The sequence below is a fragment of the Pinus tabuliformis genome, chromosome Q, assembly GCF_031772625.1.
Source record: "Pinus tabuliformis cultivar Carrire ecotype Pingquan chromosome Q, CPIR1, whole genome shotgun sequence".
Taxonomy (NCBI): Eukaryota; Viridiplantae; Streptophyta; class Pinopsida; order Pinales; family Pinaceae; genus Pinus; species Pinus tabuliformis.
Window position 1 is genome coordinate 1,127,142,738 of NC_142296.1, and position 20,305 is coordinate 1,127,163,042.

Genomic DNA, 20,305 nt, shown 5'->3' on the forward strand with positions numbered 1-20,305 from the left:
GCATGAAGCTCAGGTCTTCTACTAGAGGAAGTGCTCCTGATGTTTTGAAGAGGGAAACCTTCAACCATGAAAGGGAGGTCTCACCCCGCATAAAAGGGAGAACCTCAACCTGAAAAGGGAGGTCTCAACCTGTGATGGTTTAAGGATTACCACCAACTCTGGAATGCTTAATGCAATTCCTGGAACTCTTCCAAAACTGGCAAGAAGATGAAGTCTTCTGCTAGAGGAAGTGTCCCCGATTCTTTGAAGAGGCATCACCAACTGAAGGAATGCTCAGGGGCATCTTTGTCTCTAGCTACAACTCTGAATCTGGTATGGCAAGTTGTGGCTCAGGCTCGCTTGATGTGGCTTTGAAGCTTGTAGATGACCATCATTTCCCCCCCTGTCAGATACAAGGTGAGATGATGGGGAAAACTCAACTGCAAGACTTTTCAATACTCTAGAACAAGTTCTAACATATGACTAGAAAATCTTCTTGGTTGTTGATGCCCATTGCCAAGAAGTGATCCATCCAAGATGAATCTTTGTTCTTGCAGGAGATTTATTTTTGAAGCATCTGTTTGAAGAATGACTGGTTTTATGACAGTGCTTACATGGATGAATATCAAAACAGTGATCTTTCATATGGCCAACTTGGTCACAGTGTTGGCATTTCACAATCTGTTGTTGTGGAAGAGGGGTAGAATCTGAAACAGTTGAAGGTGAACTGTCATGAGGAGCAGGTGAAGATGAACCGTCCTGAAGAAATCTAGCACTTTGAAATTGGATTGGTTTGGAGTAGTTTGGAATATGAAAGGACACTTCCTTGTCATATCCAAGACCAGTTATGTGCTTGCTGTTGACAAGCTCTTCCCAAGGTCTGATGACCGACTTGGGAAGTGCAAACTGAATTTCTGCATCTGCATGTACAACTGTTGCTTCACTAGGTACTAAATCTGAATGAACTATAACATTATTGACTTGCTGTTGATGGGTTGTTGTCTCAATGTTCTGAATAGAAACAGGTTCAGAATGACGACTCCATTGTTGTAATTTTGCTTTTTTTAGCTGAGATTCAAGCTGCAAAAAGTCAATTTTCTCTTGTGCATTTTGTAGACAGACCTGAATGTCTTTGAGAGAAACTTTGCTGACTTTTAATGTATCATGATTAGTAGACAATATCAGAGTTTTGAGGAACTCTAATACTTCATTGATTCTGGCCATTTTCTCCAATGTCAAACTTACACTTTAAAATTTGTTCACAACTATGAACCAATGTCACTGTAAGGTATTCTCAAAATTTGTTCTCCCAGAAAACTACAACAATCAAGTGATATTCTTCCTTGAGGAATGAACCAAAAGCAAGATTTTAACTCTACAATTATTCTCCAAATCCACACACAATGATGGTTGGTTGCATTCATATACAAGGAAAAGTATATTGTGCATTCCCAAACGATGAGACTCAAAACAGGAAATAGGTCAGTATCAAATCTGGTTACATAGACCTCGATCTAGCATCACGGTGAGGATAAAATTCTTGTGCAAAATCATTACAGTGCTACTTTCTCCTCAGGGCATATTGTGGCATTCAAGTAGTTGAATATTATAAAATAAACATTTTTTCGTACCTTTTCAACTTCTCATGGCATTGACTTGCTCCATATGACTAATGGAATGGCAAGGGTGTAATGCATTCAGGAGTTGAACTCATTGCAGATGAAGTCAGATGCTTTGCCATCAAACATATGAATAGAGCAACCTTGTTGGAATCTTTCAAGCTCTGTTTAGGAATAATCAGTTGTGGCAGTAATCATTGTTAAGCTACAGGAGGCCATTATGTGTTTTCAGAACCCTTGTGCGTTGAATTCCCTCTTGAGGTTGTGTTTATCTGCCTATTCCTGGCAATACCGAAATATTTTATTCCTCAGTGTGGCAAAACTACATGACATTTTCAGATGATATATCTCTCGTACTGAATCCATACACACAACACTGTTCACAGCTTCAACAGAAAAATCAAGCATAAATAGAGAGAGCATCGTCCTTGGTCAATTTGGATTGAGGACGATCTGGGCATGTAGATGGAGGGCGCCTTTTGACACCCAACATATTGAAACCTCCAAACTCCATGAAAACACCATGCCCAGATACCTCAAAAATAATAAAAACACGCGTATTTACCTCTCGAGTCCATTGATAGAGATTAGGATGTTCAATGTATATTATAAACATGGCATGACCCAAATGACTTTACAGGGACACCCAAATAATATTCGTTGTTTCTCTTCTTCATGGAATGGAAAGTGTTGGCATTGATGTGTAGTGTCCTCTGTTGCAAACAAAGGAACTAATGGCAGTGGGAGGATAACTTGTTTTACACGTGACCAGATCCTTCAAATTACTTTACTAGTGACCAGACGAAGAATGGCTAGCTTTGTTGAGCAAAGAGGTTCCCATGTTCTCAATTGAACAACTTAGCCCTATAGGATCACTTCCTTTTGACGTCCGAGAGTGATTATGAGGTGATACCCAAATCAGTTAATAGATAAAGATGCCAAAGGATCTGGAGCAGTCCAATAACTTAGTTTCATGCAAGGATAGGTGTTCCACCAACAATGGCTTTGATATCAATCTTTTGTCCTCTTCATCTTGTGCGAGTCTCTCTACTCTCCATGCCGTTGTGAAGCTGTTCTGCGGTGCTTCTGATTCTCCAGACTCAGGCAGCGGTTTTTGTAAGAGAATTTAGTTCATCATGGGAAAGGAGAAATCCCATATCGCGTGTGATTGAACGCTAACGTGGTATCACAATTGATATTGCACCATGGAAGTTTGAGACAACTAAATACTACTGCACTGTGATTGATGCCCCTGGCCATCGTGATTTTATCAAGAACATGATTATTGGAACATCTCAGGAAAACGCACCATCCGACCAACTTTCTCCATCGCCCGAAGCAAACATTCATGCACATCAATAAGTCAATACAGTGGAGCATACATATCAGTTCATCTATTCAATCGTTGTGTATATAATGCAAATTGTTCCATAATCACTGCACCATATGTATCGCAACACCCGTCATAACTATCATACAGAAAATATAACACTTCATGTGCTTACGCTACAGTTTCTTTAATCACACGGCTTCCATAAATCACAGGAGCACACGTGCCATCCATCATATCATGTCTAAAGCCAAGTTCTGAGACAGTGCTTAATGTGGGGCAGCGTTCACTATCAGGCAAAAACCCTCAACCAATTTCACAAGAAAAAACCAAATCATTCTACACAGGTTCAGTGTAGGAAAATGTATTAGAAGAGTAGCAACGACAAATAAATTAAACCCGGGAACATATCTCAAAAGTGCGGTGACAGACAATTAATTCCCTCAGACAAAAATGGGATACACAGAAGGAATAATTTGAGAAGCAAATTCAGACCAGCGTTCAAAGGGAGAGCGCGCAAGGATTCATTAATTGAAATAAAATAGCCAACACCCCAGGAGATATATCAACGCCAATTCATATCAAAAACTACTAGGCCGTGCAGAAAATTAGTGCATAACGTAGCTAATGCACAAACTACGACATTCAATGCACAGATGGATATAACACATAGGGACAGCGTATAATGGCAAGAAAATAGCTGGAGTTATAGGAGAAAAGAGAGAAATTGGGATCTGTGCTCTGATCGGTGCAGATAGATTCTGGAATATTTTAGACAACGCTCAGGTCTGACAAACACACAGAGAAAGACCACAAAAATTAGTGGCTCAAATATGAGCAGGGCAGGATATCGTCTGCTCTGATACCATGTCAAACACATACATGGTGGAGGCAATATGAAAGATAAACATTAGATTGCTTTTCTTATTCACAATGATACATATTTATAATACAGAGGAGTGACCCTTGGTTTCATATTCCAAGTGGTCCCTTGGACTCCTTTTGGCTGTTCAGCTTCCACACCAACCCTTAGAGGATTAGGTGTCCAACATTCCCCCGCTTAATCCGAAGGGTTATGTATGATTCCAAGAAGAGAGCTGTAATACAAAATGTGCAAAAATGCATGGCAACACTATGCTGAATTTGCTCTCTGAAATGTTGGTATAAAGGGTGGTGGTTTGAGGATGACCACCAACGTTGGAAGGCTTAGTGCAATTCCCAGAACTCTTCCAAGTCTAGCATGAAGCTCACGTCTTCTGCTAGAGGAAGTGCTCTTGATGTTTTGAAGAGGGAAACCTTCAACCATGAAAGGGAGGTCTCAACCTGTGATGGTTTAAGGATGACCAACAACTCTGGAATGCTTAATGCAATTCCTGGAACTCTTCCAAAACTGGCAAGAAGATGAAGTCTTCTGCTAGAGGAAGTGTCCCCAATTCTTTGAAGAGGTATCACCGACTGAAGGCATGCTCAGGGGCATCTTTGTCTCTAGCTACAACTCTGAATCTGGTATGGCAGGTTGTGGCTCAAGCTCGCTTGATGTGGCTTTGAAGCTTGTAGATGACCATCATTTCCGCCCCTATCAGATACAAGGTGAGATGATGGAGAAAACTCAACTGAAAGACTATTCAATACTCTAGAACAGTTTCTGACATGTGACTGGAATATCTTCTTGGTTGTTGATGCCCATTGCCAAGAAGCGATCCATCCAAGATGAATCTTTGTTCTTGCAGGAGGTTTGTTTCTAAAGTATCTGCTTGAAGAATGATTGGTTTTATGACAGTGCTTACATGGATGAAGATCAAAACTGTGATCTTTCATATGGCCAACTTGGTTACAGTGTTGGCATTTCACAATCTGTTGTTGCTGTGGAAGAAGAGTAGATTCTGGAACAGCTGAAGGTGAACTGTCATAAAGGAATCCAACACTCTAAAATTGAATGGGCTTTGAGTAATATAGAATGTGAAAGGAAACCTCCTTATCATATCCAAGACCTATTTTGTGCTTGTTGTGGATAAGCTCTTCCCAAGGTCTGATGATGGGCTTGGGAAGTGTAAACTGAATTTCTACTTCTGCATGCAAATTTGCTTTTGAACAGGGCACTGGATGTTATTCAACCTCAACTTTATATTTTTGAGGTTGATGGGAGTCTGTCTCAATATTCTGAATAGGTTTAGAATTACTATGCTTTTACTGGAGCTCTTCTCACTGGAACTGAGATTCAAGTTGCAGAAAATCAATATTTTCCTGTGCATTCTGTAGACAGTTTATGATATCGGAAAGATTGTCCTTGTTGATGTTTACCATCCCATCGTCATTGGACTGTATCAAAGTATTTAATAAATCTAATACATCATAAATTGGATCCATTTTCTGGGCTTTAACAATCAATGTTCTAATCAACCGGCAACAACCACTTTGATGCTAAAAGAACACTACTTTCATGAACCATACATACTTATGCAATAGTGAATATAACAAGGAATCAACAACCCTAGAATCAACAAGTCAATACCTCTTTGCTTCAAAACTGTAATGTCATTATCCTCTCAAGAGCAGGTTTGATCCATACAGAGTTCAGATCAGGGTCTCAGAAGATGTTGAAATCCCGTCTCAAGTCAGTCCATGTAGAACATAGTCGTAATTGGAGAATCTGTCAGAATATTATGTGGATGAGGGTATGGATGGCCAAGTTGCTTCAAAGATTTTCACATCCCAATCCTGCTTGGAGGTAATAACACGCATATTTCCATGAGCGACAACCATTTTTCAGCGCAAATAACCTTTGGTGCAATTATCTGGTGAACCCAGTAAAGTGCTCTCTTTCTCTAGATCTTCCCTTCCTTTACGAAGCAAATAAATCACAATGATATTGATAGACTGATACATGCACATTACAAGCTACTACAGGCACATGAAATCTGGAACATGTACATGAAATCAGCCTCTCATAAACTCACTGCTATAGGCATGTAGAAATCAGATCTAAAACATAACATTAGTCATTGCAGTTCGATTCCTTTGATCCTAATATTGCAACATGGATTCTCCAATGGCGGATGATTTGATCCACTTAAGCTCTTGAGACTATCGTTGATGCATCTAGAATAATGTGGCTCTCTCCCTATTATAACTCAACTCTTGAAACCCTTAGATCTAGAATGACTCAGCCCTTTAAATCACAGTCAGGGCACAAGAATTTCTGCTTCATATTCCACTATCAATACTCAATTGAAATACATCAAAAAAGTCTGCTCCCATAATTAAATGGCACGGCCTTGGTGACAGAAACTTGATTTTTGGTTTAAAACAATTTTTGGCCACAACTGGAATCAAATTCGGCCTTCCCTTGTATCTGTGAGCTTGACTCAGACCCTTGGTTTTGTTGGAGAAGACACGACCTCAATTTGTCTCAATAATTTTGGCATAGAAGAAGAGGTTCTCGGCCTTACAATTGTGCTCCTTCTTGGGCAAAGAAATAGGTACTCGGCCTCTGAATATTTTTTTCTTTGCAGATTGAAACTTCTTTTGATGATCATGCTTTCGATCTTGGGGATCACACTTCAAATCTATAACCAGTGCTTCAGAATTCAGTTCTTAAACCTTAGAGCGATATATATGGTAGGGAGCAGTGATACCTATGGAAGCAATGATACCACAGAGCCTACGAAACACCATCAGACTACATCTCCAGGTATATTATATGAAAATATGGCTCTCAGAAGAACATGTAGGCCAAGAACGCAACAACAGAGGCCACGAGATTACCAAACAGAATGCCAAACAACGTTATATGAAAACAAACGTTATATATGATACCGCCACAATATCGCAACATAGGAAGCGTTATACCACGACTGTGTATTCTCGGATGGGAGGTATGGTTCTGTTGATGAAACTGTTAGAACAGTGGAAGCGTCAGTGTCAGAGTTGCCAGGCTAGCCAGAATCAACAGAATAATAGTGAGAGAGATGTCAGTCTGCATAGGATACCATGTCGCAAGAAGAATACCTCACTCAACTGCAACAAACGTAACCAGGAGCAACATGAGCATTTTGGATGAATGACGATCCTCCTGTAGGTGTTAGCGCAGCTCCGTGGAGGACAGTCTTATACCAGAGACCACAACTTATCAATATTAACGATAGGACAGTGATAATGGTTCCTCAGCTTGTGGAAATGCCTCATTCCAACCTTACCAATGTAGCCAGAGACAACGTTATACATGGGCACAACAGAGCAGTGTATTCATATCAGGAGTAGGAGCAGCGTATATGGAGTTAATGCAGAGTATATTTATTGGAGCAGAGATGGTTAACGCAGAGCCAAGACTGTATTTGTATGGGCCATCATTTGTATGATTGACACATAGTGACCATCGGACTCTGGTATGGCAGTTCAACGTATGGACAGCGAATCAGAGACCAAAAATGGTGACATGTGGATTTCGAAGGATATAGAAACGACAGCCAAAAATAGAGACCTGCGAATTTCAGAGGTCAGGAACATAGTCATTTAGACTAAGGTAGAGGAACTGTCACACATAAATGTGTCAGGGATGGCAGGATAATGGCTAAAATCGGAGCTTAAGTGTGTAGGGAGTGTTATAACTGCACTTAATGAATATAGTCTTCAATCTCCCAGTTTCATTCTTCAATGCAGAATACAACTACAACAACCGACTATGTTCTTTTTTTCTTCACATGACTAACAGTAGAACTGGCCACAGAAAACAATCGCTCATATCAGGAATTACACATGGAGATCACCACGCATAGGGACGTTCAAAACGTTTAGAATTCCTTCAACTTGTGTACTGTAATATACCGTTTTCGAGATATCCCTCAAACCCAAGAAAGCTCCAACCAAACACGTCCAATTGATATAGTGACTGGGAAACTCAAAGTGATAAAAATAACAGTGGTGCAACATATAATAATGTAAACATGAAATATAAGCAGATACTCAAGAAATGCAGATAGAAATGCTAAGCCATTTTATTATACTGAGTAATGGAATGAGTACAGGAGGTGATCAGAAAGATGGCACCTCGACTTGCACAAAGCAAGTCAAGAAATACACTCAAAATAGCAAAGGAATGGCCTCTCTCTGAACTGCGTCCAAGCTACTAAAGAACTGCCATGCATCTGCTACTACTGGAAATAAAATGAGGATCTAGGGCTGGTCACCTGCTCTGAAAATGCTGAAACTCTGGAATCAGACTCTACTCAAGAAACCCAAAAAAACCCAAAAAGATTTTCTGAAATAGCCGACCCCCGAAAATCACTCCCTTAGGGATCTACGCTGTCCCTCAAGGCTCTACGTTGCCACTGAATAGAATCCACCAAAACTCAGCCTGAAACTCTGCCAAAATCCTCCAATATGCAAGAGCTAATCCCTTGCTCAATCTCCCAGCTCTAATCCTCTACAAAACCCCCAATCCGGAACTCCCACCAAAAGAACTGTGTCCCTCTCTCTCAAGACTGCGCAGTCCTCAAATGCTCAGCTCCTCCACAACGCCAAAAATCAATCCTACTGCAAAAGATTGTTGGAACTACCTTGCCCGAGTAGGCACTCGAAGTCCCCTGGGGTTAAAGGTGAGATCTCCGAATGGAGACACTCAATGCACTAAACAGTGTTGTAGACAGGCTAAATAGCCAGCGTGCTCCAAGTCGAAGTGACTAGCTCAAATGCACATAATCGAATGAAAAAATGAGGAGGCTCCTCTCTCCTTTATAGCGTTGGCCTCTCTCAATCCCAAGGCCCACCTCCTCCAACGTAGCCTTTCTCTTACCACGTGTTCCTCTCCATCTGCACAGTCACTCCAAGTTTCTACGTGGTTCTTTGACCCCTCTTGGCTCACCTTTAAGTTACAACGTTGTGCTACTAGGGAGTGTCTTTATTCATAAAGTGAGTATGTCCCCCCTTTCCTCACCTTTTTATTTATAAATAGTTATAGAAGGCAAAATTGAGCAAAATTGAATATTCCAATTAGCCATGGCTAATTAGGAATATTACAGTCTCCCCCGGAAAAATGTTGCTTGTCCTCAAGCAACTGAAGTGATGGATGCTGCAAAATTTTCTCACTCTCCCAAGTGGCATCCTCATCTGGTAAATTCTTCCACCTCACCAAGAATTCCCGGACCATCCTGCTCTGCAGCTGCCTCTCCCTGGTATCAATAATAGCCTCTGGCTGCAACACCAAATGCCCCTCATCATCTGTGGGTGGTAGCTCATCTGTCACTGTCACATGCTGCCCCAATGCCTTTTTCAGGCATGATACATGAAAGACGTTATGAATCTTGCTGCCTTGGGGCAACTCTAACTCATACGCAACCTATCCAATCCTGCGTATGACCTTGTATGGCCCATAAAAGCGGGGCTTGAGCTTCTCAGCCCCCTTCTGCTTCAGTGACGACTGTCGTTATGGCTGTAACCGTAGGTAGACCAAGTCCCCTACCTCAAACTGTCTCTCCACCCGACCCCTGTTGGCATGCAACTTTTGCTGGTTCTGCGTTGTAGCCATATTATCCTTGAGAGCTCAGAGAATATCCTGACTCTCTTAGATCCAAATCTTGGCTCTCGGAGCCTTGATAGCACCAAACATCACGTCAGCGAAAGATAAGGGATGATATCCATATAAAGAATAGAATGGTGACATACCAATGGACATGTTATGTGTAGTGTTGTAGCAGTACTCCCCCAGATGCAACCACTTCAACCATGCTCGCTGCTGCCCACTGACATAGTTACGCAAGTAGCCCTCCAGCCACTTGTTAACTATCTCTTTCTGCCCGTCCATCTGTGGGTGATAACTGCTACTCGGTGTCAACTCCATCCCCACCAACCGGAAAAGCTCCTGCCAAAATCCGCCCATGAAACAGCTATCCCTGTCACTAGTGATGGTCTTGGAAAGACCATGTAACCTAAAGATCTCTCTGAAGAATAGCTCGATCACCTGTGCTGCTATGTAGTGTGCGGATATGGCGAAAAAGTGTGAGTACTTCGTCAGTCAATCAACGACGAAAAAGATGCAATCCTTGCCCTGTACCATGGGCAACCCTGTGATGAAGTCCATCGAAATACTCTCCCATTTCCCCTCCGGAATGGGAAGAGGCTACAATAATCCTGCGAGATGGCTGTTGGTATCATCCCAAGACCCCTTTTTCCTCCTAAAAACATATCATTTACCCATTCCTTTTCATCATATATCCCTTAGAATCCTTGAAAATTAATTATTAATAGTCTTATAGTTATTAAAATGCATTGGAATTGATTTAGGAATTTTATGTTGAAGAATTAGAAGTTTTTGGTGAAATGGTTACAGGAAGTTCCAACATCCTGTAATTAGCTCATTGTTTGACATGTGGCACAACAGCTGGGCGAGAACGAAAGGCATGGATGAAAAGTAGAATGTCCAAGCATGGACAAACACTTATCTTACAGCCGGATCGACCCTCCTACATGCGCGGTCAACTCAGGTCAAAGCATGGCACACTGGCGACAAAGGCAGAAACAACATCTCATTCTATTTTGATTTAGTTTTTGTTCTTTTTGAAATCAGTTAGGATAGAAACATTTTGAAAAGCTCGATGTAATAAAAGCAGAAACAACCAAATTCCGAATGTACATTCATTATCAAAATGACATGGTTGTGTTGGACATATGTAAATACAGTCCGAGTAATGGATAGAAGGTTAATCGTTGTATCATTCTAAAAACTCTGTTTTTAAACTTAATACTAAGAACCAGTTGCAGTTACGACTTGTGACTAGTGCATTGATTTGATATTTGGTCGAATATAGTCCAGTGTACCTCTGGAACGCGGACGGGCCCTGCGTTCAACCGATATACTGTTCTTTTCATTTTATTTGCACTTAGGTTATCGTATGGTTTGCACAGTAGTTACAATTGATTGGATTTCGATTTCAATAGGTCTTATATGGTTTGCACAGTAGTAACAATTACTTGGGTTTCGATTTCCATAGCTTTTGATTTCCATCGAATGTATATGGTTTGCGCTTATGGTTGGTTTGCGTTTATGGTAATGCTGAACAGTCATCACTGAGATCTGGAAGTGCGTCCTGTAAGGGATTCGATCCCTGTGTTGTCTTTTAAAAGCACTGTCATAAACTTTGTTTTCATTTCACAATTCATTTATGATCTCTGTATATTTTGATGTTGTATAAATATTAGCGAATGCTGGGTGTTTACTGAACAAGGGTTTTATGTGTAATGTCTTTGTAAGGAGATTGAGATCATTGTTGCAGTGATACACAATGTTTAGTTTCAGTGTGTAATTTGGGTAAATGAATTTAATGATAGTATTGTAATTAGTTATATTAGCAGAGTGACCTGAGTGTTTGATGATAGGTGATATACCCCAGTCTTTCGTAAAGAAGCCCTGTGACCTACATCATAACCACTTAGCCAACAATCCTTTATGTCTATATACTTTAGACGCATGCCTCTAAGCTTACGCATCCTGGTCGATAGTTAATATAGTCTAGTCTAGTACCCTAGCTAGAACACTACATTTTGGCGCCGTTGCCGGGGAGGCATACTTAAAGGATTCAGACAAAAAGAAAAAAATTTCAACACACAAAAATAAACAAAAACACAGTTAGAAATCATGTTCATTTATGCCTAGATTTAGAGACAGTCAAGGGAGATTTGTAAAAACCCCCCACCATCTAAAAACTAACCCATCATCATCAGGAGCAGACTCTCTAGGGAATACAACACCAGCTGAGGAAGTTATCCAAACATTGGCAGAAAAATTTTATTCAGGACATGAGCTTACTCTTATTGAGAGGGAAACTTTATTCACACATAAATCGCAGAAGAAGCACTTTCCTAGACCTTCTACACAAGGAGAAAGTAGTACAGTTACTGAACAATCTTCCTTCCTCCTTTTTCCACCCAGTGACAATGACACAGAGAGACCAATTAGAATGGCTGAGGAAGGATCTGGCTCAGTACCACGCCAAGGAGATGAAGAGGAGTCAACTTTTAAGTTCCCTATACATGAACCACAGGAGGATGAGGAGATCAAAATGAAAAACATACCCCCATCCGTGCTACCAAATTTCTATGGTATGGCTTCAGAGGATCCGGACTCATTCTTGTTCGAGTTTGACATTGTATGTCGAACTTATGGCTATACAGATGATGCCCATAGGCTTAGATTGTTCCCAGCCACATTAAAGGCATCAGCCTTAAAATGGTTCATGGGGCTTGGTGAGCATGCTATAGTTGATTGGGATGGTATGAGGAGAATATTTCTTAGGAAATATCAGCCTTATTGTAGATCCAAAGACTCTAAAGATGATATCTTTATAATGAGTCAGCAAGAGGATGAAACCTTAGAGGAATATTTAGAACGGTTTGTCTATAACTTACAAAAATCTAAACACCGAACTATGCCTCCTGATCCTTCGAGAGGAATACATGGATGATCTCAACCTGATGGGCAAAGGTGACATTTCTGCCTTACCCTTTGAAGAAATCACTGAGTTGTGCGAAAAGTATTCAAGGAGTAAAGCTAAAATGGGAAAGAGAAGCCTGTCATCAAGGGTCACAAAATCTGCCTCTGCAAGTGTTACAAGGGCCGAAATAGGGAATCTTTTAGAAGAGTTTAAAACAGATTTGTTAAGCACTCTAGGCAACCAAATTGACACTTTAAAAGCCAAGAAGAAACAAGAAGATGAAGATCATATCATGGCTATCTTCTGCCCAAAATGCCGAAAGAAACATGCATTAAAAGATTGCCCTCTAGAGAATATCCAAGTTTGTGCTTTCTGTACTGAACATCATGATATGTTTAACTGTCCTAAAGTTAAAGTTTTGCAGAACTGTAATATGGCAGCCAATACAGAGATGGAAAACGTGTATTACATGGGCACAAAGCGACCATGGCAGCCAAGGCCAGCAACCCAAGGTATGTTTCCAAATCAAAATCTGCAGTTTCCTATGAATGAACAAATGTATGCACAAAACTCATGGAATGTACCCATGCCATGGCAGCAACAAAACCAACCACAACACCAATGCAGACCGTCTCAATAGTACTCCCAATCTTATCATACATATCCTCAATCATACCCACCTTACTCACAACCATATCAACAATACCAACAGCCGTATCCATCACATTCTCAACCATATCAGCAGTATCCTCAACAAGTTGTCTATCAGCCCCAACCTCCTCAACAAGCTCTGCCTGCTCCTCCACCAATAAATGCACCACAGCTGCAATTTCCAGCTAACTCACAACCTCCCAGACCCACTCAAATTCCTGCTCAAACTGTCCCAAATACAAATAATAGAGCAGAGAGGCCAGCCTACAATGTAGAAGAAGGAACCTCATATTCCACGCTGCCTTTGCAAAACATTAATTTGAGGTCTGGAAGGGTGCTCAACAAAGATTCTCCAATAACAGATAAACAAGAAGAAAACTCAGAAAAGGGAAATGAAATGACAAATCCAACAAAACCAATCAATGATACCAAAGAGAAACAGATGCAACCACTGCATCCACCTTTTCCAGGCCGATTGGTCCAAGTAAAACCACCACTGTCTATACCACAATTTGATGTCTTAGATGAGCTTAAAAATGTCTACATCAAAATCCCACTGCTGCAAGCTATAAAAGACATTCCTATCTATACCAAAGCCATCAAAGACATGTGCCTCAAGAAGCCTGCTAGGAAAAGGATTGATCCTCAAACCATTCATGTTTTAGGAAATTTAGCAGGCCTTATGACCAATACCATCTCCATGGAGAAGTATGTTGATCCTGGCATTCCCAAAGTGACCACCATCATTAACAACATACGGATTCCAAACACTTTGATAGATCTTGGAGCCGCAATCAATGTCATGACTCTTGAAACCATGAGAACACTCCAGCTCATGAATTTGCAACATACCACGATTGTTCTTGAACTAGTTGATAGGTCCAAAGTCATTCCTGAAGGGATTTTGGAAGACATCATTGTCTCACTGGACTCTTGGGAGTATCCAGTGGATTTTCTAGTCCTTCAACCCAAATCCAATTTAGGAGGACACCCTATCATCCTAGGTAGACCATGGTTAGCGACTGCTGATGCATTTATAGGATGTCGATCAGGCAACATGATCATTTCAAGGGGGACCGAAAGAAAACAACTCACCCTTTATCCATCGGCACAATCACCAGCAGTAACACATAATTTGTGGCTTGATGATAAATTTAATGATAAAGAAGAGGTACAATCTGTTTTTAGCATTGACCAAATCTATGATTTCCAGGAAGACAATAATGATTTGGTAAAATTGTTCCTTTCTCAACCTGATATGTCTGAAAATTTGAGAAGTGAACAATATCATGCTGCAGATGTACTTCTGGCTCAAAGCTTTCAAGAAACATGCACCATCCAATCTTTGCAAACTACATTTCACGACATTTTTCCAGTTCAATCCATCACCAATACACAGAGTCAGATCATAGAGATTAGTCCAAGGAAAACTCTGAACATAGGCAATCACCTAGACTCATCTCAACAAGAGAAATTGATTAAACTCTTGAGAAAATACCAAAAAGCCTTTGCTTGGGACTACACCGATATGCATGGGATTCACCCCGACACATGCACTCACCATATCTATACAGATAGCACCATTAAACCAGTGAGACAACCACAGAGAAGAATGAACCCCATGCTCCAAGATATTGTCAGAGAGGAATTGCAAAAACTTTTGAGAGTTAATTTTATATAACCTATTTCTGACAGTCAGTGGGTATCCCCATTGGTTATAGTGCCCAAGAAAAATGGTAAGTGGCGCATTTGTGTTGATTACAGACAGCTAAACAAAGCAACGCTCAAAGACTACTTCCCACTGCCATTTATTGACCAAGTGTTAGACACCCTAGCTGGCAAGTCATCATTTTCTTTTCTTGACGGTTTCAGTGGCTACAACCAGATCAGGATAGCCTATGAAGACCAGGACAAAACCACATTCACCTGTCCTTGGGGCACCTATGCCTACAATGTTTTGCCATTTGGACTTTGTAACGCTCCAGCTACATTTCAAAGAGTTGTGTTAGCTATTTTCGCTGATTTAATTCATGATTGTGTTGAAGTCTACATGGATGATTTTTCAGTATATGGCAATTCATTTGAACATGCATTAGAAAATCTTGAGAGAGTTTTGAAAAGATGTATTGAAGCTAACATGTCCCTCAGCAATGAAAAGTGCTTTATGATGTTAAACGAAGGGATAGTGTTAGGCCACTATATTTCTTTTCAAGGCATCCAGGTTGACCCAGCCAAGATCCAGATCATAGCTGATTTGCCAATTCCACAGAATCAAAGAGAGGTAAGAAGTTTCCTTGGGTATGCAAGCTATTACCGCAGATTTATTGAAAATTTTAGTAAGATAGATTTACCTTTGTTTAAACTTCTAACCAAAGATGTACTTTTCAACTAGAATGAGAACTGCCAACAAGTATTCGAACAACTCAAAAAGAAACTATCTACCGCACCAGTCTTGAGAGGGCCTAATTGGAGCCTACCATTTCATATCTTTACAGATGCATCCGACACTGCAGTAGGTGCATCCTTAGGCCAAAAAGAGGAATCTTGTACTTATGCCATTTATTTCATTAGTAAAAATCTAACACTTGCAGAGTTAAACTACACAGTTACAGAAAAGGAAACACTTGCCATCATTTATGCTGTGAATAAATTCCGACATTACATAATTGGTTATGAGGTCTTTGTACATACTGATCATTCGGCCATTAAACATTTAATGAATAAACCAATAACTAGTGGCAGAGTTACCAGATGGTTACTATTGTTACAGGAATTTAACATCACAGTGTTAGATAGACCAGGCAAAGAGAACCAGGTGGCAGATTTTCTCTCTAGACTGCAAAATCCAGGTGAGGTTGTTCCAGTTGAAGATTCTTTTCCAGATGAAAACTTATTTGCAATTTCCATAGTAACTCCTTGGTATGCTAATTTGGCCAATTATTTGTCTACAGGAAGGACACCTCCACATTTTACTGCAAAGGAACGGAAGAGACTAGTCAAACAAAGTGCTAGATATTCATGGCTTAATGGCGATTTATTTTACACTGGTTATGATATGATTATTAGGAGATGTGTAAGAAATGATGAGGTAATTGATATTTTAAAATCTTGCCATGATGAACCGTGTGGTGGGCATTTTGCAGCGAAGCGGACAACATTCAAAGTTCTTACTCTTGGATACTACTGGCCATCCATTTTCAAGGATGCCAAGAAGTATGTAAAGAGTTGTGACAGCTGCCAAAGAATGGGCAGGCCCACAGCTACCGATGAGATGCCCCTTCAACCCCAAGTTCACTTAAAGCCATTTGATAAGTGGGCTCTAGACTTTATAGGACCCATTAACCCAACCTCCAATGGTAAGAAGTACATCTTAGTATGTACTGATTACGTCACAAAGTGGGCTGAAGCAAAAGCACTGGTTAGAGCAACCGAACACACAGTAGTCAACTTCCTTTTTGAGGAGATTTTTGTGAGGTATGGAGTACCAAGGGAATTTGTGACTGATCAAGGTACCCAATTCACCTCAAAGCTAGTGAAGGACATCACAGACAAATACCAAATCAAGCATAGGAAGAGTACCCCTTACCATCCACAGGCCAATGGGCAGGTGGAATCCACAAACAAAACTTTGGAGGGGATCATTACTAAAACCGTTGCAATGAACAGGAAAAATTGGGAAGAGAATCTTAAAGATGCACTCTGGGCTTACAGGATTACCTGGAAAGATACTACAGGATTTACACCATATCAGTTGGTGTACGACAAAGAGGTAATGCTTCCTATTGAGTTCCAAATACATACTTTTAAACTGGCTGCAGATTTACAAATCGATTTGGACCAAGCACAAAAAGAAAGAATCCAGCAGTTGAACCAGTTGGATGAGATGAGGCAGCAAGCAGAGGAAACCACAATCCTCATGCAAAAACAAAGGAAGCAGTGGCATGATGCACATATTAAGAGGAAGCAGTTCAAGGAAGGTGACTGGGCTTTACTTTTTGACTCAAAATTCAGAGATCATAAAGCCAAGTTCACCACCCATTGGATGGGCCCCTATGAAATTGTTCAGGCTTATGACAATGGTTCATTCAAGCTCAAAACTATTGATGGAGAAGGTCACTCTTTCACAGTCAATGGTCATCGCCTGAAACTCTACACCAAGCCCATCAACAAGCAATATTTTCTCCATACACTATCTCAGCAACGAGAGGTTGAGGTATTGCAGCCCTCAGCTGCAGTACCACTGCCTTAGTTTCATTTCCTTTCAATTTCAGAGTAAAAAAAAAAAGAAATAAAAAATATATATAATAAAAAAAAATTAATATAAAATAAAAACTAAAAAAAAATATAAAAAAAAAAAAAAAAAACACAAAAAAAAAGATATAAAAAAAATAATAATAATGGGTTAGATGTGAAAACCAGTCTCTGGCACACTCTAACCTCGAATTCCTACTTGAAAACCAGTCTCTAGTGGGTATGAATTCTCTTTCTTTTGTTTACTGTTTGATTTATCAGCTGAATCATGACTTGAGGACAAGTCAAAATTTTAGTCGGGGAGAGAGGCATCAGCACTTTGTTCTTTTATCTCTCCATTGTAAATTCTTAAAGATTTGTTATTCTATATCTTCACTGTAAATTTCCAAAGCAGCTTGTTCCAACATTCCAGACTTCAATAAATAAGTTGTTTTGTCATTGTTTTATCTCAGAGGGACCTGGTTATAAACACTATGCAGGGGGACCTGTTTTGTCCAGACAACTATGCTACCAACACCAACAGTAAGGGACCTGTTTAAGACATTCAGAAGGGACCTGTTAAAGAAATTGACACCAAGGGCTACTTCAACAAAGTTTCATCAAGCTTCTACAAGGATTTGGGCACCAAGACTCCATCAAATGCCCAAGCTCAGTGAACCTGTATCAATATAAGGAGCTGCATGAACATTTTCAAATTTTTCTCAAGGGACCTGTTATATCTTCAAATTTTTCTCAAAGGACCTGTGCATTCAATCTTCCTTAGAGGACCTGTTACAACAAGCAAAAGAACAGTCAAAAAGGGACTAGCTACTTAGCATGTCAATACAATAACGACCAACAAAAGAGTAATATGTTTCTTGTTCTTAAACATTTAATTACTTAGATTGATTTTTAATGTAACTTTGATGACTGTGAACTGTTATGATTGATTTCAAGGACACCTACATTTCCTATCATCCCTTATTCGATCGATTCTCATCATTCCCATACATCAACCTATTCATACTTCTAAAACCCATTATCAACACATCAACCTTGTCATACATCCTACAGTCATACCAACATCCTCCATCCGACCGAATACCAACTGGAATAGGACACGTGGCGGATTATGTTTTTAAATACAAGGGAAAGAGACAAATGTAAAGCGGCCTATCTATTTCATTCCACACAGCCAAATCATAACTCCACCACCCGACGTACCCAATGATTCAAGGGACTTACCAAAACCATACCCAGCATTATATATACATGCTCCCAGCGCTCTTGTGGTGACATCTATGTAAGCATACAACACTCCTCTGTTTTAAAATGAATGAATACGTTGTGAAGTGAGTACAGCCGGGTATCCCACCATCATTTCCGCATTCGATTCCCATAACTTTCAAAGTAAAATTAGAAGCAGTGAGCGCCGAAAGAAGTATTATCATTTGGGTCGATTTACACAGTGAGGATTGGAGGCAGTGAGCGCCGAAAGAGGAAAGTATCACCACTCTGTTTTGACTCCCACCACAGTCATAAGACAATCGACCGGCCGAGCATCATATTGAAGACTAAGGGAAGCGATACACCAGGTAACCAGTTTGAAATTTCTTTGTTAAAATTGTAAGAACATAAACAGAGAAGGGTTAGAAGCACGACCCTCTGTCACTATGACTAATAGGGTCGAACCGAGTGTGTTCGACAGTTCACAATATCATGAGGATTGCATTGAAATTCTCAGAGAAATACAGTGGCTACCATTTCTAGAGAAATTTCATGGAAGCAATGAGGAGGTTACCAAGCAATTTGCCTTCACCTTCAATGGAGAAAAAGCCCTGATAGGTAACTTCTCATTCAGGGTTTCAGAGGATACTATAGCTCAGGCAATAGGGATTAGTCCAGAAGGGGAGAAGTATTTTAAAACCAAGCAATTTAAAGAGAAATCGTGGACACAGTTTATGTCTAGATCTAGAGTCTCATCAGTGAACTGGAAGAAGGGTGTTCCAAGAAGTTGGTTGATGCATCCCTGGGATGAGATGGTCTACATCCTTCAAAAATTCATAACCTGTGAAGGCCGCTACAGTATTGTCTATCTATACCACATTAAACTACTCCTCCATTTGAAGACACAATGTGTTATCAGTGTACCATATTTTCTGTTACAAAGCTTAACCAAGATGTCCAAGACTATCCAGAAGCAGAAGGGGAACGAAGACAAAAGCCTGTATCACTTTGGCTTAATTAAAATCCTTATTGAGCATGAATTGCAGAGAAGAGGGAAACCATGGAGAGAATTCCTATCTGTTAATCAAATTAGAGATGAGGAAGATAAAGAAGAAGTGCAAGATGACTCAGGGTTCATGAAGGACATTGATGAAGAAATCCCAGTATCCAAAACCAGCAAGGCACCTCTACCTGTGGGCAGCATAAAGACTATGAACATGAGAAAGGAAGATGCTAAGAGGGCCGAAAAAGATAAAATTTTCACCACTTACTCACGAAGAACAAGGAGGACACCACAAGCCCAGTTACAAGAAGACCAGTTTGAATCCAATGCACCTGCACAAATGGATGTTGAGAGTGGTGACCACTCACTACCAGGACCAGAAGTTGATATAGAGGTGGAAAGCAATAACAAGCAGGAAAAACGTTCACCACCTCCCATTAAGAGACAGAAGAAACTGGAAAAACAAATTGAAGAATTAAAGGAAGAGCTCATGGAGGCTAATATGCTAGAAAAGGTTATCAAGAGAGAAAATGAAATGCTTCGGGCGCAGAGTAAAGAAACTAAGAAGAAGAATGAAAAGTTAAAGGAAAGAATCAGTGAACTGGAGGCTAAGCAAACTGAGATTTCTAACTGGGCCACTAAGTGGTACAATCAGAAGAAGACCCTCAAAGAAAAATACAAAAAGTTAAAACAGGAGCTCAAGGGTCAAAAAGATAACCAGGTGAAAAAGAATGTGGACACATTGCTCAAGGCAGCTGAGATCCAGGCAAGGACAGAGTTCAAGGGAAGCACTTCGGGGATAGCATGAGGACATGCTAATTCCTTAAGTCGGGGAGAGATG